Genomic DNA, 25468 nt, shown 5'->3' with positions numbered 1-25468 from the left:
AAACAGTTTTACAGATAAGAGTGCAAAGTTCCTAATTGTAATAATAACATTTCTAGCTCTATAATTTAAATTATTTCAAGCATTTCACAAATTTGTTTCACATGTAAAAGGGGAATATGGCTTGTGCTTTTCTCAACTTGCATCAAGCAAACATATGTCTTCAAACATTCAGTCTGTCACTGCATTGTTGTCTTTCTCCTGACTCAGCTAATGTGACACCTGGCACTGCATAGCATCCACCAGAGCACTGTACTGGGGTGTGTATCCTGACAAATTCACTCTGATTGAGTCATTGAGGTGTTCATCAGTAAGTCTTGTCCTGAATTTGGATTTGATAAAGTTCATATCAGAGAATGCTGATTCACAGCGATATGTTGACCCAAATAAGCAGGACAGTTTCAGTCCAGCAGTTTGAATGTTTTTGAATTTCTCTGGGTCCAATAGCTTCCAGAAATCTTTGTCCATCTGATGTGCTTTCAGCTGAATGTCATTCTGGAGATTGATTATCTCCAGCTCCAACTCTGAAGCACTGAGACTGAAAAGGCTGGCCAGTTGCTCAGACATGTCAGTAACATCCACGATGTTGAATGGGTTAGCAAGGAAACTTGCACAGGGCTCAAGCTGTTTAAAGTCAAGAAACCTGTCCTCAAATTCCTGCCCAAGCTTAGTTAAGCAGTCACAGTACTTTGATAAGTCAAGAAAGCCAGCAGCAGCTTTATTCTCCTGCAGTAGGCTACTTTTTGAACAGAGGGGAAATGATGCAATTTATTTCCCTTTACTTGCTGGAGATATAGACACAGATTTGCTTTAAAGGCCTTTACAGCACTAATCATGTCACATACTGTTTTGCCATTGCCTTGTAGCTGGAGGTTAAGCTGGTTTAATTTTCCTGTCAGATCAGTCAAAAAGGCCAGGTCAAGTACCCAACCAGCATCAGATAAGATGGAGGTGTCCTCCCCCCTCTCTTCCATGAAGAGCTTTACCTCATTCAGCAAGGAGAGGAAGCGCTGTAGGATTTTCCCTCTACTCAACCACCTCACCTCAGCATGGAGAAGGAGATCTCCATATTCAGCTGACAGTTCCTCAAGAAAAACTTTGAAGCTCCTGTGTTGCTTTGCCTTCGCTCGGATAGAGTTTATTATTTGTATCACAGGTTTCATGACGTGATTGAAGTCCATAACTTTGGCACAAAGTGCTTCTTGGTGAATGATGCAATGGTAACTCAGGAAACGTGGGAAATATGGATCTGACTTACAATTTGCGATAAAACCGTTGTGGCGACCTCTCATAGCCGGGGCTCCATCAGTTGTTATGGATACAAGCTTCTCCATTTGCACGCCTTTATTTATGAAATAATTCTTAATAGAATTATACACGTCCACACCTCTTGTTGTTGTTTTGAGTGGAAGCAGTGTCAGAAATTCCTCTTTCGCCGTAAAATCCTCAAACACCATCCGGATGAACACAGACAGCTGAGCTGTGTCGCTCGCATCCACCGACTCGTCGCACTGTATGGAGAACCACTTGCACCTGACCATGTCCCGCTCCAACTGTCCCATGGCATCCACTGACAGCGCCGACACTCTCCTCGCCACAGTGTTGTTTCCCAGTTGCACATCGTCAATGGCAGACATTATCTCCGACTTGCTCTTGTGGTCTCTGAACAAAGTCTCTGCCATAACAGACATCGCTCCCTTAAGAACACCGCCATCAGTGAAAGCTTTTTTGTTCTTTGCCAAATACTGAGCGACTCGGAACGATGCTTCTGTAGCTAGGCTAGCTTTCTTGGCAGGCTTCGTGAACAATGACTGCTGCCTTTGTAGCGTAGCTTTTAATTGTTGTACCTTCTCAAGGCGAAGGCAACTGCCGGCGGGATACTCCTTTGAAAAGTTTTCGTGAAGTTTTGTGAAGTGCCGCTCGACATTTCCCTTCTTCCCCACCGCAACACTCGAGCCACAAATTAAACACACACACTTGTCTTTGATGCTCGTAAATAAAAATGCATGTACCCACTCGTCATGAAAGTAGTATATTTTAGATTTCTTCTTTGACGGACCTTCCTCAGTTGTCATGACTGCATCTTACATCTCTTTTTCTCTATCTTTCTTACTCTCAAAATATACTACATAAATAAATATTTCTCAACATGTCAACTGCACTTTAGCGCCCTCTGGTGAGCTACTCGGAAAACCTCCGCGAGCTACTGGTAGCTCGCGATCGACGTGTTTGCAACCCCTGCTCTATACAAATCAAACTGTAGACGGTGTGAAAGCACCTATTGTTTTAAATAATGGTCTGAATGTGACCTGTGAGCCTTCTGAATTACCGTGGGACAGCACATTCTAAACTAAAATGTTCAATCAATAAAGTAACATCTTATCTTATCTTAATTATATCTTCATATTAATAATAATAATAAATCATACAGTATGTGTCCGAAAGGGAGCAGGAGGAAGCAAACACAAAAATATACTGCATATTAAAGCAAACGATTGTAAAGGTTAAAGTATGAGCATAACAAATAAAGAAGTGTAATGTAAACATTTACATTATAATTATGATTATTTAATATATAAAGACTATATATTATTGAATTACAAGATTAGATATACTTTAGTTGATCTAAAATATTGATGTGTTAAAATGCTCTTCAAAACACAACTGAAAGTCCATGAAGCTTGTCTTTCTGTATTTGTGAATGAAGCGCCATCTCCTGGTTAAAACCTGAAATTTAAAATCCCGCAACGCCCTCTTGGAAAATAGTGGGAGGGCTTAACATTCCTCTATACTGGTTTTAGGCAGGTCGTAGGCAGGAAGCTGTAAGCTGGAGTCTGAAATGAAGTGCTACATCTGTAGGCAGCCATCTGATAAAAACGCTCTCAGTGAAAGGAACTAACTATGTGTTAAAAGAGAATAGTAACTTGTGAGTCTCTTGCACTCTGTAAAAACATGGAAAGCAGTCTCTCTAAAATCACGAAATGGAAAGTTGTTAAAAACAGCAGGATTAATAACAGAAATACAATAATTGAAGGCGATAGCACCATGTACAATTCTCCACTGGAGATCAGCAGTACGTTTTTAGAGGGGAGGTTTATATAAAATCCTCCACTGTGGGCCTGGTCCGCTTCCTGCACCCAGTCTGGTGCTCCACACAGTGTCCCGTCCTTCAGTGTGCCGCCCTGAACATGGAGCGGATCTTCAATGCCTCCTTTATTCCAGCTGTATTCGCGTAGAACCGGTCAGCAGTGCTTACATCGTGACACATAAACCTGGCGAGAATCGACCTGCTTTCTGGATCTTGGTGATGCTTGATATTGTCAGCCAGGGCAGTGCGCAAGATGGTGAAGGTGACGGCTGTTTCTAGCCCAGCATCAGCCCAAGCCCTCTTCAAGTGAGCGTTCAGGTTCCTGGAGGCGTACATCCCCGTTGTGAAAAGGAATAATTCGCTCTGAGGACCCGACAAGCCCTCTTTTATCCCCATCCACCGCATGACCCAGCTAAACTCCTTTACTGTAAGCACCAGCTGTGCTTCGGCAAATGTCTTGGCAGTCTTGTGATCCTGCACGTGGATAATGTAGCCCTCAGCGGTGCCCCTTCTGTCCACCTCAAAGACCTCCGTGTTGGTCATGTTTGCGTACACACCCGGACGGTGGCCATACAGGAGGCTCCAATGGAGGGTTAGATAGCCATATAGCAGGTACTGGGTGATTGAGGTCGGCTTGCTGGCCATCAGGTCAAGGAGATTAGGGATGCGCTTTCTCAGCGGCCGCCATGGCGACGAGAAGCTCCGCCTGGCTCGGCAGACGATCCAGCTTGTTCCTCTTCACCTTAAACTGGTGGACAGTGGCTGCCTTTTTCAAGTCGTTCATGTTGGCTGTCACCTCTCTGATGATGTGGGTCATATTAGACTGGGTGAGCCTGCATCCCTGGAGCTTTGACTCAGACATGTGCCTCAGGAAATGGTTCACATTCTTCAGGAACAACAGCGATGTTGTGACTGCCCGGCCCGACTTTGCTTCTGGTTTATGCATGACAGTCTTGACCGGGGTCTTGAGAGGGGTATTGCTGCCGGAGGCTACTGTGTTTATGCCGGAGGTACTTGAGATTGTCAGGCCCTTAAACCGTATACATTCTTCGTCTTCCTCAAGCACAGCAGCAGTGGCACTCTGCTTCCTGGGTTTTAGCTCCTTTTTCAGCCTGGACGCAGGGTCTTCACCTCATCAATGAGGGCATCCTTCTGAGCCCTCAATGCCACATTTTCCAGTCTCACCTGCATGCAGTCCTCTGCGTCACACTCAGTATGTGGGGAGAAGGGTGGAGGATTCACTGGGTATTCCTCCTCATTGTCTATATCCAATGATGGAGCCATTCCAATGATGGGGTTAGTCTCTCGGAGGTCATGGAGCAACTGCAGGGCCACACTATGCTTCAGCCTTGCCATGACCTGATGTGCCTCATCTCGGGAGAACTCAGGGTGGTCATGAGTTACATCAGGGTAGGATTTTCACGGCGGCCATGACGGCCATGGCCGTCGTAGCCCCTCGGTCTGGCCGTGAAGCCCCACAAATAATTGTACGTCCTACGGCCACCATGGCCTGTGTGCCCCTGATACTGTTAAAATCTCGAAGTTGCTTTAAAAGCGACAGAACAGTGATTTCTGAACTGGATTATGCTGCGTTCACAATGGACGTGATGCGTATATTCCTTTATATATAGTCTATGGTATATTCTCATCACTCTAACCGCTGGAGTTTCACCGCGGCTGTCAGCTGTGTTTACTCCTGTCATTCAAACAGGACGCGCTGGAGAGGGGGCGGGGCTTGACTACGACAAAATTAACTGATTTTACAGTGATTTAATTGTAATACACGTTTCAAAATGATGCTGAAGTCACTACATACTGATACCGGTTAGTAAAAAACATGAATTAATGCTTTGACAAGTCTGCAGACAAGACGGCAGGCGAAAAACCTTTTAAAATGCGTGTTTTCTGAATGGATCAATCAGGCTAAACTAACCTGTCGCTGCTCCGTCCACGCTCACAACAACGTCCTAAAGACAGAATTAAAGCAGCGATTGTATTCGTCATGACAGTCTGTGGTTTGTACATGTTTAACTTTTGTCCAGTTTCTGACCAGAGCTGTGAGGCGTTGATTAAAGAGACTCTCGTACACACACACGCACACGCACACACACACAAACACTTCACTGTGCACGGCTGAACGATGTATGTGCAGTTTGACCTTGAAGGCTGTTTCTTCTGAAATTGAATATATTTGTTACATATTAATAGAATTTTAGATTTTTTTATTTGATTTTTGATTTGTGAATGGGAGAAGTAGTAGATGGAAAACATACTAAACACTAATTATTCAAAGTAGAGTATTTTTATTTTAAATAAGGTAATACTAAGGAGGCATAGGCCTATATGATGATATCATGTTTGACATTATTGATATTAAAAAAGTGATTTGTTTTCCATGTCATTCGTGTGTTTTTCTGATCAAAAAGTGAAGTTATTTATTTCAAGCTCCAAATCCAAATGTTTCCCTCAATGGCCTTTGTGCCCTGGCATGTGGCCTTTGCGCCCTGAAAAAATGTGTAACACCAAACGCCAAATGGTCTTGCCCCTAAAATGACGAAATTCCAAGCCTGAGTTACATGACGCTCTAGTCTCTTCCCAGAATACGAACACCCTGTGATGGGACAGGGTTTGGTCCGAACATTTATTCTGTCATCTCTCGGTCCTATCCTCCAGGCAATGCGGTTGCAAGAACTGGGTCAAAATGACAAAAATGTAAAAAAAAAAAAAGTTTCAATTCATCCATAGAAAATGGGTGAAAATGAAAAAAAGTATCCAAAAATAGTGCCTCATGAGCCCGCAAAAGTCCCCTGTCAACTCCCCTTGCATTCCTCCAGTCTAAAAAAAGTCTGAGTTAACTTTTTGGAGATCCATAAAAAAGGGGTGAAAATGAAAAAACGTATACGAAAATAGTGTCTCATAATGCGGGTAGAGTCCCCTGTCAACTCCCCTTACATTCCTCCGGTCAGAAAAAAGTCTGAGTTAACTTTTTGGAGATCCATAAAAAATTGTAAAAGTGAGGAAATGTATCCGAAAATAGTGCTTCATAATGCGGGTAGAGTCTCCTCAAACTCACCTTGCATTCCTCCAGAGACCAGTTCAAAAACTTAAAGTTTGGTAAGAACCAGGCTGGGGGGTCTCCGGGCAACAAATTTATCCGAGCCAGAGTGCACATGGAGCGGATGAATTTCTCCAGGACATCAGACAGCCGGTTTTTTTCTGAGACCTCTCAAAAGCCGGGTTTCCGATTTCGTGCAGACAGAAGTGGATAAATGAATTATTTTGACGGAGAAGGAGAAGCTTGGTTTCCCCTTCTCCGTTGTAAGTTGCAACGGAGAAGTGGAAAAGTGTCCAGGGCTTCGGTTGAGCTTTTTTGAGCCCCTTCTCCGTTGGCACTCAGCGGTGTTTTCGAGAATTTTTTTAAACTTCATTTTTGATTATTTTAAGATATAATTGACCTCTTTCTTTACTTTGTTCTTCTTTCCACGGGTGGGTGCACATGCCAGGCCACCTATGAGCACCCAAATTCAGCCTGGAACCTGCAGGATTTGTGGGCTAAGCTCCATAAACTGACAAAGTCACCCAGAAATGTCACTTTTATAGCCCAAAAATATATAATACAAATACGTTTAAATAGTAAAAGGTACAATTGTGCACTGAATTTCCCGGAATTGTATTTATAGGGCCCCATGATAGTGATTAAAAATCATTTTCATGGGAAAAAGTGTTAAAACGCCTGATTAAAGCATATGCAGGACCCCAGTGAGCACCAGACCATTTGCATTGTGTTAGGGAACCATATTAATGATACAATAAACCATTTAAATAGAAACATAATGATTATAATTCATTTTTAGGGGGACAACTGTGGAGAGGAGCCTCAAAAAGACTCTCCAGCACCCCGGAAAAGCAGGGTCTGAGACTCACAGAGACCCACAGAGACCCAGAGACCCAGAGACCCATAGACCCAGGGCACATCAACCCCCCCTCGATTACCCAGGGAACAGGGCTCTGATGTGGGCTAAAGTATTGTTTGAAACTGATCAATCAGTTGATAATGCTGGCAGCTGGGTCACTGCTGTTAGCAGGGTCTGAGACCCACAGAGACCCAGAGACGAACACACCCAGACACCCAGACACCAGTAGACCCAGGGCACATCGCCCCCCTCGATTACCCAGGGAACAGGGCTCTGATGTGGCCTACAGTATTGTTAGAAGCAGTGCCAGTTAGAACATGGCTTTTCTACCCAGAAATAAGTGTTTGAAATGTGGGGAAAAGTGGTGTGAATAGAGGCAGAGTGGACCCAGAGAGTTCCATGCTGCACATGGCTTTTCTACCCAGGAATAAGGGTTTGAAACGTGGGGGAAAGTGGTGATAGTGATAGCAGAAATAGTGATTATAATGCAAAGAGAGTTTAACCAGAGAACAGGCTGCTCCACAGCACTTTACAAGCCAGGAAAAGTGATTGAATCCAGGGTATACATGTTTTAAATAGTCTGATACCTCCAGGGCGCATCACCGCATTTTACAAGCCAGGGAAGGTGCCTGAATCCTGGGTAAACATTGTTTAATTGTTTAAGTGTTTTTAAATGTGGAACAGTGTTTTGTCACTTTCAAAACTCTCCCGTCATTGGCCGGAGAAATGGGGTCGATGTTGTATTCAATCTGACCGTTAATATTCCAGTGAGACGAAGTACGTACAATGACCGGAGTGATCCCATGTTAATTTTGTCCCAAAACCGGAGCATTCCCTCACCCGGAATAACTGTTTCCATGTAATACAACTTGAAGGGATCCATTTGTTTCCTAAATCAGGCTAACTCCCTCAAATATATGAGGAACCTGCAGTCAGTGTGTCCATACCTGAGAGTGTCCAGTTTCCAGAGTGGATCTTCCAGTCCAGCAGACAGCAGCTGCTCTACTGAGGCTCCTGGATGATTGTAGCTCAGGTCCAGCTCTCTCAGATGGGAGGGGTTGGAGCTCAGAGCTGAAGCCAGAGAAACACAGCCTTCCTCTGAGACCAGACAGCCTGAGAGACTGGAACCAGGGAATACAGTAAACTCAGTGTTCTTCAATGTCACGTCAGCAAGAAAATCATACAGAGGTTGATCATCATCATTAGCATGAACAAAAAGCTGTATACAAATAATCAAAAGTTAAATTGCTTGAAAATAAAAAGCTGAACTCTGACCTGAGAGTCTCCAGTTCACAGTGTGGACTCTCCAGTCCAGCAGACAGAATCTTCACTCCTGAATCCTGCAGGTTGTTGTTACTCAGGTCCACCTCTCTCAGACTAGAGGACTGGGAGCTGAGGACTGAGGACAGAGTTGCACAGCTTCTCTCTGACAGGTTGCAGCAAGTTAACCTTGAAAGAAATGAATAAATATGACAAAATTCCTTTAATATTAAAAGTGATTGAGCACAAGGTTTCTATCGTGCTCTCTCTTCTAGTGCCAGTTTTTGTTTGACAATCAGTCAGATATGTTGAGATGTAGTTAATTGAAACCATCTGTCTTCAAATATAATCCGATCTTTACCATGTTTTTGTGGTTTATTATTTAGATGAAAAAAACAAAAACAACATGCCCAAGGGAAATCGAAATATATCATTATACTATTCTGATAGAACTTGAAATTAGTGGATAGAAATGGCTGACCAAAACCACTCTGACAGTTAACATATCAGCTGAACTCTGACCTGAGAGTCTTCAGTTCACAGTGTGGACTCTGCAGTCCAGCAGACAGCAGCTTCACTCCTGAATCCTGCAGGTCGTTGTCACTCAGGTCCAGCTTTCTCAGACTAGAGGACTGGGAGCTGAGGACTGAGGACAGAGCTGCACAGCTTCTCTCTGACAGGTTACAGAAAGTTAACCTTGAAAGAAATGAATAAATATGACAAAATTATTTTAATATTAAAAGTGATTGAGCGCAAGGTTTCAAACATACAATCTCTTCTAGTTCCTTTGCCAAATGCTACTATCTGTTTGTCTGTGCAAGTTTGTGTTTTTCAATCAGTCAGATATATTGAGACATAGATAATTGAAACCATCTGTCTTAAAATATAATCCAATCTTTACCATGGTTTTGTGGTTTGTTGTTTAGATGAACAAAATATAACCAACAAGCCGAAGTGAAATCAAAATATATCATTATTCTATTCTGATAGAACTGGAAATTAGTCAATAGAAATGGCTGAACAAAACCACTAAGACAGTTAACATATCAGTTGAACTCTGACCTGAGAGTCTTCAGTTCACAGTGTGGACTCTCCAGTCCAGCAGACAGCAGCTTCACTCCTGAATCCTGCAGGTCGTTGTTACTCAGGTCCAGCTCTCTCAGACTAGAGGACTGGGAGCTGAGGACTGAGGACAGAGCTGCACAGCTGCTCTCTGAAAGGTAACAGCCACTCAGCCTGGGGAAAGATCAGCAGTGAACACAAAGAGTTATATTATCATGTCTCAACCTGTTCCTAGTTAAAGTAGTTTTATCTCCACTCACAGAGCTTTCCTGGAGGCTTTGACCACTGGCAGCAGCCTCAGAAGAGCCTCCTCTGAAGCAGAGTATCTCTTCAGGTCAAACACGTCCAGATCTTCTTTTGATGACAGTAAGATGAAGACCAGAGCTGACCACTGAGCAGGAGACAGATTATCTGTGGAGAGACTTCCTGAACTCAGGTACCGTTGGATCTGCTCCACTAGAGAACGATCATTCAGTTCATTCAGACAGTGGAACAGGTTGATGCTTCTCTCTGCAGAGGGCCTCTCTTCGATCTTCTTTCCTATGTACTGAACTGTTTCCTGGTTTGCATTTGAGATTTTCCCTGTTTCTTTAATCAGACCTCGTAGGAGTTTCTGATTGGTCTCCAGAGAAAGACCCAAGAGGAAGCGCAGGAACAAGTCCAGGTGTCCGTTTGGACTCTGTAAGGCCTGGTCCACAGCACTCTGGTAGAGATGTGTCAGTTTAGGTTTGGGTCTGAAGACTTTAGGACGCCAGGAGGTTGTTGGTTTTTCTGCCAGCAGGTTGACTCCAGACTTGATGAAGGTCAGATGGACATGAAGAGCAGCCAGAAACTCCTGAACGCTCAGATGGACGAAGCAGAACACCTTGCCCTTCTGGTACAGTCCTCTCTCCTCTCTAAAGACCTGTGTGAACACTCCTGAGTACACTGAGGCTGCTCTGATATCGATGCCACACTCTGTCAGGTCAGACTCATAGAAGATCAGGTTGCCTTTCTGCAGCTGCTCAAAAGCCAGTTTCCCCAGAGCCTCCATCATCTCCCTGCTCTCTGGACTCCAGTGAGGATCTGTCTCAGCTCCTCCATCATACTTGATGTTCTTCACTTTGGACTGAACCACCAGGAAGTGGATGTACATCTCAGTCAGGGTCTTGGGCAGCTCTCCTCCCTCTCTGGTTTTCAACACCTCCTCCAGAACTGAAGCAGAGATCCAGCAGAAGACTGGGATGTGGCACATGATTTGGAGGCTTCGTGAGGTCTTGATGTGGGAGATGATGGTGCCGGCCTGCTCCTGATCTCTGAATCTCTTCCTGAAGTACTCCTCCTTCTGTGGGTCAGTGAACCCTCGGACCTCTGTCACCATGTCCACACACTCAGGAGGGATCTGATTGGCTGCTGCAGGTCGTGTGGTTATCCAGAGGCGAGCAGAGGGAAGCAGCTTCCCGCTGATGAGGTTTGTCAGCAGCACATCCACTGAGGTGGACTCTGTGACATCAGTCAGGATCTCAGTGTTGAGGAAGTCCAGAGGAAGTCGACTCTCATCCAGACCGTCAAAGATGAACACAACCGGGAACTGATCAAACCTGCAGATTCCTGCGTCTCTGGTTTCAGAGAAGAAGTGATGAACAAGTTCCACCAAGCTGTACTTGTTCTCTCTCACCACATTCAGCTCTCTGAAGGTGAATGGAAATATGAACTGGATGTCCTGGTTGGCTTTGCCTTCAGCCCAGTCCAGAGTGAACTTCTGTGTTAAGACTGTTTTCCCAATGCCAGCCACGCCCTTTGTCAGCACTGCTCTGATTGGTGCATCTCTTCCAGCTGAGGCTTTAAAGAGGTCTTCTTGTCTGATGGTTGTTTCTGGTGTGTCTGGTTTCCTGGATGCTCTTTCAATCTGTCTGACCTCATGTTCATCATTGACCTCTGCAGACCCCCCCTCTGTGATGTAGAGCTCTGTGTAGATCTGGTTCAGAAGGGTTGGGTTTCCTGCTTTAGCAATGCCCTCAAACACACACTGGAACCTCTCCTTCAGGGTGGATTTGAGTTTACGCTGACTCACTGCAGCAAAGGTTCCTGGAAAGAGTAAATCATAGATTAAATTAAAGAGAGGATGTTTTCCCAATTCCATGTTTAATGTGTTAAACCCTCTTACTGCTCTGCAGCCGGTCAGCCAGCTCCTCCTGCTTCATGCTCCTCAGGAAGTGCAGAGAGATGTTCAGAAATGCCTCTCTGCTGCTCCTCCTCTGCTCTTCATCCTCACCTTCCAACACCTCCTCATCCTCCCTCTGACTCTCTAAGCCTTCTGGGTAATCTGAACTCAGGACTCTCTGGATCTTCTTCAGCTCGTCCTCCACAAATCTGACGATGTTTCCCTGGAGCAGCTGGAACAGAATAGGTTGTAGAGTTGAACTGGTAGAAGTCAACATCAGATCATGTGTGAGACAGAAAGCCTGACTGTCTGCAGACTGCAGCCTGGACTCTGGATCACAATGCTGCTCCACTACTGAGTGTGGCTGCTGGAGTCAGCAGGAGCAGCTCTGCTTCTACATTTACACACCATGAATATGGAGTCCAGGTCAGTTTGATGCTGCTCCGCAGACTGACCACTGGGGACCTTCAAGCTCTGCTGAGGAACTCTGTGACACACACACACACACACACACACACACACACACACACACACACACTTTTATAAGGTATAAACACACAATTAATGTTTAATACCCATGTTTTGCTTTTCATGGACACACAGCTGGGTCCAGGTTGCTCACGTTTGATCCTAACAGAAATACAAACACGGATCAATGCAAGTGTATACTAAAGTTGTGCAGGATATAATATTGGCTTTTTAATGTTTTGTTACTGATCACAACAAGGGAGAACGTCTAGTTTAAATTCTTACCTTGGACGATCAGAGTGCTTTCCATCTCTGAACTCAATAGGTTTGTTCATAGACCAGTCACTCTTCATGGACACACAGCTGGGTCCAGATCCAGAATCAGCTCCAGGTCCAGGTCCAGTTTCAGGTCGGGTTTCCTCATGTTGTATCCTGATAGAATCACAAATTCTGATTACTGCAAAGGTACACTGAAATTCAGTTTACATTCTGATGTCTAATTATTTTCATACCGATAGCAAGAATTTAGATATTACTTTGGATCAGAGTGGTGTCCATCTTTCAACTCAATGGGTGGATCCATAGAGAAGTCACTCTTAGACACACAGCTGGGTCCAGGTCCAGGTTTCCAATGTTTGATCCTGATAGAAATACAAACACTGATTACTGAATACTGTACACTTAACTTCTGCTGGTAATGTTGTTGATGTCAGAATATTTAAATACTGATAACAGCAGACCTGAATGTAAACCTATTGAGAGCTGACCTGTGCTAAAAGCTCTTCAGTGAAACCAGGTCAGTGTCAGTGTTTGAAGGTGGCTGTCTCTTAGCCCTTCACACTTCATCCATGCACTTAACTTCAGAGTGTTAAGAGTTCAAAAATAAAAACACCTCAGTGACGTGAATCAAGTTGTCGGACCGGTTTAGACACGTCCTGCATTCTTTACTGATGATGTGATCTAAGAAAGCAATCAAACTGCTGCTCTTTCTACTAAAGAAACACTGACTGAATCTTTCTAAAACCACTCTACTTTAACTCTTTAACTTTAAGAGAGAAATGATACACACTACTTCAAACAGACATTAAGAAACAGCTTCAAGAGTCATGTGACCTGTCCAGGTAAACAGTGACACAGCACAATGTGATCAGAGTGATCCTGATGATGGAACAGATTCGTCTGGGAGGATTCTCACCTGCTGAACTCACTTCAGGTCCACTTCCAGACACTCTGCAGCTTCATGTGTGGAGGACACTCTGCTCATGTGTTCCTCTGCTGTCCTGTGTCTGCATGCATCTGATCCGAGGACACCGTCACACCCTCATAACTCCTGAGATTAAAAACACTTCAGAGTCACGTGGAAACCGGTGTAACAAGTATCATAAACCGTGTGAGAGGTGATGTAGTTCTACTAACTGTCCACTAGATGGTGGTAACTGAGTGTCTAATGACATAAATGTCAGTGTGCTCTCTTTCTTCATGGACTTTATCATAGAGTCCAGGTAAAAAGTCACAGTGAACATTTTCCCATCATATTTGAAGAGTAGAAAGTGAAAAAAATGGAAAAATAATCTTTTGTCCTAATTCTCAAAAATGGGTGATGTATCTTTAGATGTTTAAATAATGACACAAGTTGAAGAGAGACACAAGGTAGGTGACATGTTGTCTTCTTTTGGGGGCCCCTGATGGCTGAGGGGCCCTAACCCACCTGCTGGCTCTGGTCCATAGTGAAAGGATTTTGAAGCCTGTGGGACAGTTGAGAGCTGACCTGTGCTAAAGGACTTTCAGTGAAACCAGGTCAGAGTCAGTGTTTGAAGGTGGCTGTCTCTTAGACCTTTATACTTCATCCATGCACTCAACTTCAGAGTGTTAAGAGTTACAAAATAAAAACACCTCAGTGACGTGAACCAAGTTGTCGGACCGGTTTAGACACGTCCTGCATTCTTTACTGATGATGTGATCTAAGATAACAATCAAACTGCTGCTCTTTCTCCTCAAGAAACACTGACTGAATCTTTCTAAAATCACTCTACTTTAACTCTTTGACTTTAAGAGAGAAATGATACACACTGTACTACTTCAAACAGATATTAAGAATCAGCATCAAGAGTCATGTGACCTGTCCAGGTAAACAGTGACACAGCACAATGTGATCAGAGTGATCCTGATGATGGAACAGATTCGTCTGGGAGGATTCTCACCTGCTGAACTCACTTCAGGTCCACTTCCAGACACTCTGCAGCTTCATGTGTGGAGGACACTCTGCTCATGTGTTCCTCTGCCGTCCTGTGTCTGCCTGCATCTGATCCGAGGACACCGTCACACCCTGATAACTCTTGAGATTAAAAACACTTCAGAGTCACGTGGAAACCGGTGTAACAAGTATCATAAACCGTGTGAGAGGTGATGTAGTTCTACTAACTGTCCACTAGATGGTGGTAACTGAGCGTCTAATGACATAAATGTCAGTGTGCTCTCTTTCTTCATGGACATTATCATAGAGTCCAGGTAAAAAGTCACAGTGAACATTTTCCCATCATATTTTAATAGTAGAAAGTGAAAAAAATGGAAAAATAATCTTTTGTCCTAATTCTCAAAAAATGGGTGATGTATCTTTAGATGTTTAAATAATGACACAAGTTGAAGAGAGACACAAGGTAGGTGACATGTTGTCTTCTTTTGGGGGCCCCTGATGGCTGAGGGGCCCTAACCCACCTGCTGGCTCTGGTCCATAGTGAAAGGATTTTGAAGCCTGTGGGACAGTTGAGAGCTGAACTGTGCTAAAGGACTTTCAGTGAAACCAGGTCAGAGTCCGTGTTTGAAGGTGGCTGTACAGTATCTTACTCCTTCACACTTCATCCATGCACTTAACTTCAGAGTGTTAAGAGTTAAAAAATAAAAACACCTCAGTGACGTGAACCAAGTTGTCGGACCGGTTTAGACACGTCCTGCATTCTTTACTGATGATGTGATCTAAGAAAACAATCAAACTGCTGCTCTTTCGCCTCAAGAAACACTGACTGAATCTTTCTAAAATCACTCTACTTTAACTCTTTGACTTTAAGAGAGAAATTATGCACACTATTTCAAACAGATATTAAGAATCAGCATCAAGAGTCATGTGACCTGTCCAGGTAAACAGTGACACAGCACAATTTGATCAGAGTGATCCTGATGATGGAACAGATTTGTCTGGGAGGATTCTCACCTGCTGAACTCACTTCAGGTCCACTTCCAGACACTCTGCAGCTTCATGTGTGGAGGACACTCTGCTCATGTGTTCCTCTGCCGTCCTGTGTCTGCATGCATCTGATCCGAGGACACCGTCACACCCTGATAACTCTTGAGATTAAAAACACTTCAGAGTCACGTGGAAACCGGTGTAACAAGTATCATAAACCGTGTGAGAGGTGATGTAGTTCTACTAACTGTCCACTAGATGGTGGTAACTGAGCGTCTAATGACATAAAGATCAGTGTGCTCCCTCTCCTCATCGACATTATCATAGAGTCCAGGTAAAAAGTCACAGTGAACATTTTCCCATCATATTTTAATAGTAGAAAGTAAAAAAAATGGTAAAATAATCTTTTGTCCTAATTCTCAAAAATGGGTGATGTATCTTTAGATGTTTAAATAATGACACAAGTTGAAGAGAGACACAAGGTAGGTGAAATGTTGTCTTCTTTTGGGGGCCCCTGATGGCTGAGGGGCCCTAACCCACCTGCTGGCTCTGGTGCATAGTGAAAGGATTTTGAAGCCTGTGGGACAGTTGAGAGCTGACCTGTGCTAAAGGACTTTCAGTGAAACCAGGTCAGAGTCCGTGTTTGAAGGTGGCTGTACAGTATCTTACTCCTTCACACTTCATCCATGCACTTAACTTCAGAGTGTTAAGAGTTACAAAATAAAAACACCTCAGTGACGTGAACCAAGTTGTCGGACCGGTTTAGACACGTCCTGCATTCTTTACTGGTGATGTGATCTAAGATAACAATCAAACTGCTGCTCTTTCTACTAAAGAAACACTGACTGAATCTTTCTAAAATCACTCTACTTTAACTCTTTGACTTTAAGAGAGAAATGATGCACACTACTTCAAACAGATATTAAGAATCAGCTTCAAGAGTCATGTGACCTGTCCAGGTAAACAGTGACACAGCACAATGTGATCAGAGTGATCCTGATGATGGAACAGATTTGTCTGGGAGGATTCTCACCTGCTGAACTCACTTCAGGTCCACTTCCAGACACTCTGCAGCTTCATGTGTGGAGGACACTCTGCTCATGTGTTCCTCTGCCGTCCTGTGTCTGCCTGCATCTGATCCGAGGACACCGTCACACCCTCATAACTCCTGAGATTAAAAACACTTCAGAGTCACGTGGAAACCGGTGTAACAAGTATCATAAACCGTGTGAGAGGTGATGTAGTTCTACTAACTGTCCACTAGATGGTGGTAACTGAGCTTCTAATGACATAAAGATCAGTGTGCTCTCTTTCTTCATGGACTTTATCATAGAGTCCAGGTAAAAAGTCACAGTGAACATTTTCCCATCATATTTTAATAGTAGAAAGTGAAAAAAATGGAAAAATAATCTTTTGTCCTAATTCTCAAAAAATGGGTGATGTATCTTTAGATGTTTAAATAATGACACAAGTTGAAGAGAGACACAAGGTAGGTGACATGTTGTCTTCTTTTGGGGGCCCCTGATGGCTGAGGGGCCCTAACCCACCTGCTGGCTCTGGTCCATAGTGAAAGGATTTTGAAGCCTGTGGGACAGTCGAGAGCTGACCTGTGCTAAAGGACTTTCAGTGAAACAAGGTCAGAGTCCGTGTTTGAAGGTGGCTGTACAGTATCTTACTCCTTCACACTTCATCCATGCACTTAACTTCAGAGTGTTAAGAGTTACAAAATAAAAACACCTCAGTGACGTGAACCAAGTTGTCGGACCGGTTTAGACACGTCCTGCATTCTTTACTGATGATGTGATCTAAGAAAACAATCAAACTGCTGCTCTTTCGCCTCAAGAAACACTGACTGAATCTTTCTAAAATCACTCTACTTTAACTCTTTGACTTTAAGAGAGACATTATACACACTACTTCAAACAGATATTAAGAATCAGTATCAAGAGTCATGTGACCTGTCCAGGTAAACAGTGACACAGCACAATGTGATCAGAGTGATCCTGATGATGGAACAGATTTGTCTGGGAGGATTCTCACCTGCTGAACTCACTTCAGGTCCACTTCCAGACACTCTGCAGCTTCATGTGTGGAGGACACTCTGCTCATGTGTTCCTCTGCCGTCCTGTGTCTGCATGCATCTGATCCGAGGACACCGTCACACCCTCATAACTCCTGAGATTAAAAACACTTCAGAGTCACGTGGAAACCGGTGTAACAAGTATCATAAACCGTGTGAGAGGTGATGTAGTTCTACTAACTGTCCACTAGATGGTGGTAACTGAGCGTCTAATGACATAAAGATCAGTGTGCTCCCTCTCTTCATGGACATTATCATAGAGTCCAGGTAAAAAGTCACAGTGAACATTTTCCCATCATATTTTAATAGTAGAAAGTAAAAAAAATGGTAAAATAATCTTTTGTCCTAATTCTCAAAAATGGGTGATGTATCTTTAGATGTTTAAATAATGACACAAGTTGAAGAGAGACACAAGGTAGGTGACATGTTGTCTTCTTTTGGGGGCCCCTGATGGCTGAGGGGCCCTAACCCACCTGCTGGCTCTGGTCCATAGTGAAAGGATTTTGAAGCCTGTGGGACAGTTGAGAGCTGAACTTTGCTAAAGGACTTTCAGTGAAACCAGGTCAGAGTCCGTGTTTGAAGGTGGCTGTACAGTATCTTACTCCTTCACACTTCATCCATGCACTTAACTTCAGAGTGTTAAGAGTTACAAAATAAAAACACCTCAGTGACGTGAACCAAGTTGTCGGACCGGTTTAGACACGTCCTGCATTCTTTACTGATGATGTGATCTAAGAAAACAATCAAACTGCTGCTCTTTCTACTAAAGAAACACTGACTGAGTCTTTCTAAAATCACTCTACTTTAACTCTTTGACTTTAAGAGAGACATTATACACACTGTACTACTTCAAACAGATATTAAGAATCAGCTTCAAGAGTCATGTGACCTGTCCAGGTAAACAGTGACACAGCACAATGTGATCAGAGTGATCCTGATGATGGAACAGATTTGTCTGGGAGGATTCTCACCTGCTGAACTCACTTCAGGTCCACTTCCAGACACTCTGCAGCTTCATGTGTGGAGGACACTCTGCTCATGTGTTCCTCTGCCGTCCTGTGTCTGCATGCATCTGATCCGAGGACACCGTCACACCCTGATAGCTCTTGAGATTAAAAACACTTCAGAGTCACGTGGAAACCGGTGTAACAAGTATCATAAACCGTGTGAGAGGTGATGTAGTTCTACTAACTGTCCACTAGATGGTGGTAACTGAGCGTCTAATGACATAAAGATCAGTGTGCTCCCTCTCCTCATGGACTTTATCATAGAGTCCAGGTAAAAAGTCACAGTGAATATTTTCCCATCATATTTGAAGAGTAGAAAGTGAAAAAAATGGAAAAATAATCTTTTGTCCTAATTCTCAAAAATGGGTGATGTATCTTTAGATGTTTAAATAATGACACAAGTTGAAGAGAGACACAAGGTAGGTGACATGTTGTCTTCTTTTGGGGGCCCCTGATGGCTGAGGGGCCCTAACCCTATTTAGGGGCAATGGATGTCCACTTGCGGGAGACGACAGACAGTGGTGCGGTTAGCCAAAGTGACAATGGATGTCCACTTGCGGGAGACGACAGACAGTGGTGCGGTTAGCCAAAGTGACAGACCTAATGTTAGACCAATTTACAGGCAATGGACGTCCACTCTCGGGAGAGAGACCTCCAGCATGTGTCCCTGACATGGAGACTCTGTTTATTTCACTCATCCAGGACAGAGACCGTGGAAATCTCCTCTCTGTGGCCCCTCCAAGACCCCCAAAGGACGGACCACAGACCTCCAGCATGTGTCCCTGACATGGGCACCTCCATAACCTTGCACACCGTGAGTCCCCGGACTCCCGGACTTAAGCACTCCCCCACGGACTAAACCCAGATGTTCACACCCTACAGAACTCCATGCCCCTGGTTAACCTAAAGGGGGTGGATTTTGCGGTGCTTTACCGTCGGCACATCGGTATCCATATTCGGCCTTATTCACGGCACCACCACCCCTTCTGTGGAGGATATTCTCATGCTCCTGGTAACCCTTTAAATAGTCTGATACTGTCAGGGCTCATCACCGCACTTTACAAGCCATAAATAATGTTTAAATGGTCGGGGAAAGTGTTTTTAAACGTCTGGAAGAGAGTTGTAGCCTGTCATTTTGCAGGATATCATTTAACATGGAACCTCTCCTGGAAATGCGCAGAGTATGTCCATTTCCAGGAGAGGTTCCATGTTAAATTATATCCTGCAAAATGACAGGCTATAAGCCAGGAACAAGTGTTTGAAAGGCGGGGAAAAGTTGTTTAAAATAGTCTAGGAAACTTCAAGGTTATATTCATGTTTTATTATTTATTTAATAATCACATGATTTTTACAAAAACAGTATACACAGTATACATATATACAATAATAATAATAATAATAATATAACAATATACATAATAAAAACATGAAAAGTGGTGAAAATGAGAAAATGTATCCGAAAATAGTGCCTCCTAATGCGGGCATGTGGACAGTAGCCACAGACTCACAGGCACACACACACATGCAGAGATCCAGGGGGCGGAGCACATGGCTTTTTTTACCCAGAAATAAGTCTATGAGAGGCGGGGAGACTCAGAGGACAGGCTGCGTCACCTCACTTTGTAACCCAGGAAAAGAGCAGGAATTCTGGCTGCGTGAGAGTTAAAAGTGCATTCATCTGTGTTAATCCGACAGCCGCAGAGGTGCTGACGCAAAGCAGGCGGAACAAATTGATTATTTGAACCAGGAATAAATGTTTGCAAGGCGGGGAAAGTGTTCCTGCAGCCCCTCCATAACGGTAATAATGATTAGAAATGATTTCCAGGGCAGAAAGCGTTTTTTAAATGTGGAAAAAAATATGTTAAACTGTTTAAAAAGCACAAAGTGATTTGAGTGCAGTTCTCATGTGTCCCCACAGGAGGGCGCGTCGTCCCAGGGAGCACAGCGCATGGTGACAAGGTACGATTTATACCCTAAAATAGCATGCTAAGTGTGGGTGGATTAGTTTCAAAGCATGCACACTCTGCTCGTGTCAGACTTCCATCAAATAGACCGGGGAAAACACCTCTCATTAGCCCCTCAAAGACCACCAAAGGACGGACTAAGCAGCTCCAGCACGGCTCCCTCACATGGAGCTCAGGTTATTTCATACCTCCAGGAGAGGGACCGGGAAAACCACCTCTCTGTAGCCCCTGACAGAGCCCCAAAGGACGGACTAAGGACCTCCGGCAACAGTGGCACTTCCATAACCTCGTGCACCGTGAGACCCCGGGCCCCCGGACTTAAGCACTCCCCCACGGACTAAACCCAGATGTTCACACCCTGCAGAATCTCATGCCCCTGGTCACCTTTAAGGGGGGGTGGATTTTGCGGTGCTTTACCGTCCGAACACAAGCATCAATATTCGTCCTCCTTCACAGCAGCAGCAGCAGCAGCAGCAGCAGCAGCAGCAGCAGCACCTGCCCTGCTGGAGGTTCACACTTTAACTTATTTGTATTCGTTTTTTTTTGTTCCCCTCCTCTGCCTTACACATCCTCCCACGCTCGAGCACTCCTCACTCGGACTAAACCCCTCCATGCACACCGCCAGAACCAGAACCTCACGCCCCTGGTGACCTTAAAGGTGTTTGTCTTTGTTTGTTTTTGTACTCCACATAGACAGGCAGGTGTTCAGCACCACGGACAGAGCGGGCCCGCTGCTGCTGCTGCTGCTGCTGATGGTGGAAGGTGGAACACTTTGAGTCTTTTTATTTTCTCTTTTCTCCCTGCTCCTGCACACACCTTTTGTTCCCCTCCTCTGCCTTACACATCCTCTCACGCTCGAGCACTCCTCACTCGGATTAAACCCAGATGTTCACACCCTACAGAACTTCATGCCCCTGGTTACCCTAAAGGGGTGGATTTTGCGGTGCTTTACCGTCCGCACATCGGCATACATATTCAGCCTTATTCATGACACTACCACCCCTTCTTTGGAGGATATTGCAGGATATAATTTAACATGGAACCTCTCCTGGAAATGCACAGAGTATGTCCATTTCCAGGAGAGGTTACATGTTAAATTATATCCTGCAAAATGACAGGCACTGTATTTGCCCCTGGGAACCTTCAAGGTTATACTAATGTTTTTTTTTTATTTTTTATTTAATTATCACACCACTTTTACAAAAACAGTATACAAAATAAACATAATAACAACATGATTAACAGGGGCCTGGGGGCCATATTAGCCGTCTAACTTGTACAGTGCACCGGGGAAAAAAGGTTGAGTCCACGGCCCCTTTCCCCTCATCAGGAGTACCAATCGGTCCTGAAGAAGAGGTATCGCTGCTCTCCGCCCCTGAATCCTCTTCGGAGGTAGCTGACGGTGGTAGACCTCCTTCTGATGATGATGCTGCTGCAGCTGCTGCCGCCGCCCTGAACATGGAGCGGATCTTCAATGCCTCCTTTATTCCAGGCGTATTCGCGTAGAACCGGTCTGCAGTGCTTACGTCGTGGCACATAAACCTAGCCAGAATCGACCTGCTTTCTGGATCTTGGTGATGCTTGATATTGTCAGCCAGGGCAGTGCGCAAGATGGTGAAGGTGACGGCTGTTTCTAGCCCAGCATCAGCCCAAGCCCTCTTCAAGTGAGCGTTCAGGTTCTTGGAAGCCTGCTTCCCCGATGTGAAAAGGAAGAATTCATTCTGAGGACCCGACAAGCCCTCTTTTATCCCCATCCACCGCATGACCCAGCTAAACTCCTTTACTGTAAGCACCAGCTGTGCTTCACCAAATGTCTTGGCAGTCTTGTGATCCTGCACGTGGATGATGTAGCCCTCAGCAGTGCCCCTTCTGTCCGCCTCAAAGACCTCCGTGTTGGTCATGTTTGCATACACACCCGGACGGTGGCCATACAGGAGGCTCCAATGGAGGGTTAGATAGCCATATAGCAGGTACTGGGTGATTGAGGTCGGATTGCTAGCCATCAGGTCAAGGAGATCAGGGATGCGCTTCTCAGCGGCCGCCATGGCGGCGAGAAGCTCCGCCTGGCTCGGCAGACGATCCAGCTTGTCCCTCTTCACCTTAAACTGGTGGAGAGTGACAGACTTTTTCAAATCGTTAATGTTGGCTTTCACCTCTCTGATGATGTTGGTCATATCAGACTGGGTGAGCCTGCACCCCCGGAGCTTTGATGCAGACAAGTACCTCAGGAAATGGTTCACAGTCTTCAGGAACAACAGCGATGTTGTGACTGTCCGGCCCGACTCTGAAATATACTTGCTCCAGCCACGGACCCTCTTTGTGTCTTTTAGAAACAGCCAGTCTGACAGCCGGTCAAAACCATGGGCCATGAATACTATGAAGTTCTTTATCCGGCTGACATTGGACATACAATTCTCTTTCCGTTTTACTGTCGGTGCAAGACCCTCACAATGACCTCTGTATGTCTGAATGTACGTCTCCATGCTTTTAGGCAACGTGATTTCACGCATGGTATTCCGCAGTCCCTTCCCAGTGCACCATTGATTTTGGGAAGAGGGCCAGTCCTTAGCCAGATTAGCTTTCAGCTTATTGGAGACAGACGCACGGGTCTTCTGGCATACAGGGGTCTCACTACAGGAGGCTTCTACGGACCGCATGACAGTCTGCATCGGGGTCTTGCTTCCGGAGGCTTCTGGGGACCGCATCACAGACTTGAGAGGGATCTCACTCGCAGAGGCTTCTATGGCCCGCATGACAGTCTTCACTGGGGTCTCACTACCGGAGGCTTCTGGGGACCACATGACAGTCTTCACTGGGGTCTTGCTTCCGGAGGCTTCTGGGGACCGCATCACAGACTTGAGAGGGGTCTCTCTACCGGAGGCTTTGTCGGACCGCATGACAGTCTTCACCGGGGTCTTGCTTCCGGAGGCTTCTGGGGACCGCATGACAGTGTTCACCGGGGTCTCACTACCGGAGGCTTTGTCGGACCGCATGACAGTCTTCACCGGGGTCTTGCTTCCGGAGGCTTCTGGGGACCGCATCACAGACTTGAGGGGGGTCTCACTCGCAGAGGCTTCTATGGACCGCATGACAGTCTTCACCGGGGTCTTGAGAGGGGTATTGCTGCCGGAGGCTACTGAGTTCATGTCGGGGGTACTTGGGATTGCTACGCCCTTAAATCGTATACATTCTTCGTCTTCCTCAAGCAGAGCAGCAGTGGCATTCTGCTTCCTGGGTTTTAGACCCTGTTTTAGCCTGGAGCGCAGGGTCTTCACCTCATCAATGAGGGCATCCTTCTGAGCCCTCAATGCCACATTGTCCAGCCTCACCTGCATGCAGTCCTCTTCGTCACACTCGGTATGTGGGGAGAAGGGTGGAGGGTGCACCGGGTATTCCTCCTCATTGTCTATATCCAATGATGTAGCCATTCCAATGATGGGATTAGTCTCTCGGAGGTCATGGAGCAACTGCAGGGCCACACTATGCTTCAGCCTTGCCATGACCTGATGTGCCTCATCTCGGGAGAACTCAGGGTGGTCACGAGTTACATGACGGTGTAGTTTCCTCCCAGCATACGAACACCCTGTGATGGGACAGGGTTTGGTCCGAACATTTATTCTACCACTGGCCATTTTAAGAATGATGCCTCTTTCATCCAGGTTCCGCACTGCATGTTTGTGCTTAAGGTGCTTATTCAAAGCCAGATAGCGGAGGCTGCACACCGGGCATTCGGTCAACATCCTTCCAAAAACACACACAATGAATTCTATTTAAATGGTTTTCTGTTTCTCCGTTTATATGCGTTAGCCAACTGCTGATTGCAACCATGGGTCCGATGCTTCAATGCAGGGAACACGGACCAAGGGGAGGACTTGGGTTACCACCTGGTTAAAATGGTCCCACCTCCGCACCAACGCGACTGGCGATGGGTCCGATACATTGATTGTTTTTTGTTTCATGGTTCTGCCACGAACTCACAAGACAGTTTTGGGTACAAAACGTGGGGGTAACAGTACCTCCGGGCGCTCCGTCCCGCTCCGGCTTTCGCCGCAGCGGGGGGAGGAGGCATTGAACCCCTCGCACCTGCCCCCGGAGGAGGCAGGGGAGTCAGGTACCCGGAGGCGCACGGTGGACGGCCAGGGCGAGACCGCCACACCGCACTGGAGTCAGAGTTCCGAGTTTTTCGAGCCAGGTCCCGGTGAAACGCAGTACGGAGCACCCGGCAGGAACCTCCAGCAGACCCCCCCGCGCGGTTCCCTCGTCCCTCGGAAGAGGCGGAGAGGTGGGTGTTTTTCATCTGCTGGCGGACTGCCGGGGAGAACGTGCTGCTCGGGAGCCAGGCTCAGAGTTAGTGGAAGTGAGAGCCCGTGCACCTGCCTTTTACAGCAGGCACGCGCTGGTATCGGGGTGGGGAGAGAAGGTAGATGCAGAGGCTGCAGAAACAGCCAGAGCCTTTCCCCTCTAACACACCCCTCATTTGGTTCATGAGCACTGGGCAGAGTCCCCTGTCAACTCTCCTTATATTCCTCCGGAGACCAGTTGGGAAATGGCAGCATCCCACTTCACCTGGTAGACCAATATCGTTAAATGAGCTCAGTAATGTACTGCACAACATCACATGGGTAAAATGAGCTATATCATGCACTGCAAAATCACATTTGGTTTATTTCCAAAAAGCCTGGAAAAAACACATATCCATCATGTCCTGTAAAATATCATTCTTTGTTTATGTCCGCTCCAGGATTACCCGTAGTTTGGATGAACCGACCGCCAAGCACCGGAAGCTGGACCCGGGGAGGAGGCCCTCCGATGGCGGGTCAAATTTGATGATACCGCAGCTGGCTGGACACTAGCCGTAGAAGAACACCTGGGCGGGACCAGGCATGTCCCTCTTTGCAGACAAGCATATGTGCTCCCAGGAGCAGAGTCAATCCCACAGTTTGGAGGAACCGACCGCCAAGCACCGGAAGCTGGACCCGGGGAGGAGGCCCTCCGATGGCGGGTCAAAGTTGATGATACCGCAGCTGGCTGGACACTAGCCGTAGAAGAACACCTGGGCGGGACCAGGCATGTCCCTCTTTGCAGACAAGCATATGTGCTCCCAGGAGCAGAGTCAATCCCACAGTTTGGAGGAACCGACCGCCAAGCACCGGAAGCTGGACCCGGGGAGGAGGCCCTCCGATGGCAGGTCAAAGTTGATGATACCGCAGCTGGCTGGACACTAGCCGTAGAAGAACACCTGGGCGGGACCAGGCATGTCCCTCTTTGCAGACAAGCATATGTGCTCCCAGGAGCAGAGTCAAT

The 25468-nt window shown here is 45.8% G+C and overlaps 1 protein-coding gene and 1 long non-coding RNA gene across 2 annotated transcripts in view; both read right to left on the bottom strand.

The window, feature by feature from the left end:
• Positions 1-25468, bottom strand: part of LOC307016974 (NLR family CARD domain-containing protein 3-like) — a 76003-nt gene that overhangs the window by 4635 nt on the left and 45900 nt on the right. The window lies entirely within an intron of this gene.
• Positions 12225-13229, bottom strand: LOC307017003. Its single transcript, XR_013801992.1, has 3 exons — positions 13128-13229; positions 12469-12573; positions 12225-12364 (listed from the first exon to the last, which is right to left on the bottom strand). It is a non-coding gene; the product is annotated as an uncharacterized lncRNA (long non-coding RNA).

This window comes from Notothenia rossii (assembly GCF_949606895.1).
Source record: "Notothenia rossii genome assembly, chromosome: 8".
NCBI lineage: Eukaryota > Metazoa > Chordata > Actinopteri > Perciformes > Nototheniidae > Notothenia > Notothenia rossii.
This window is presented reverse-complemented; position numbering and strand designations above follow the sequence as displayed.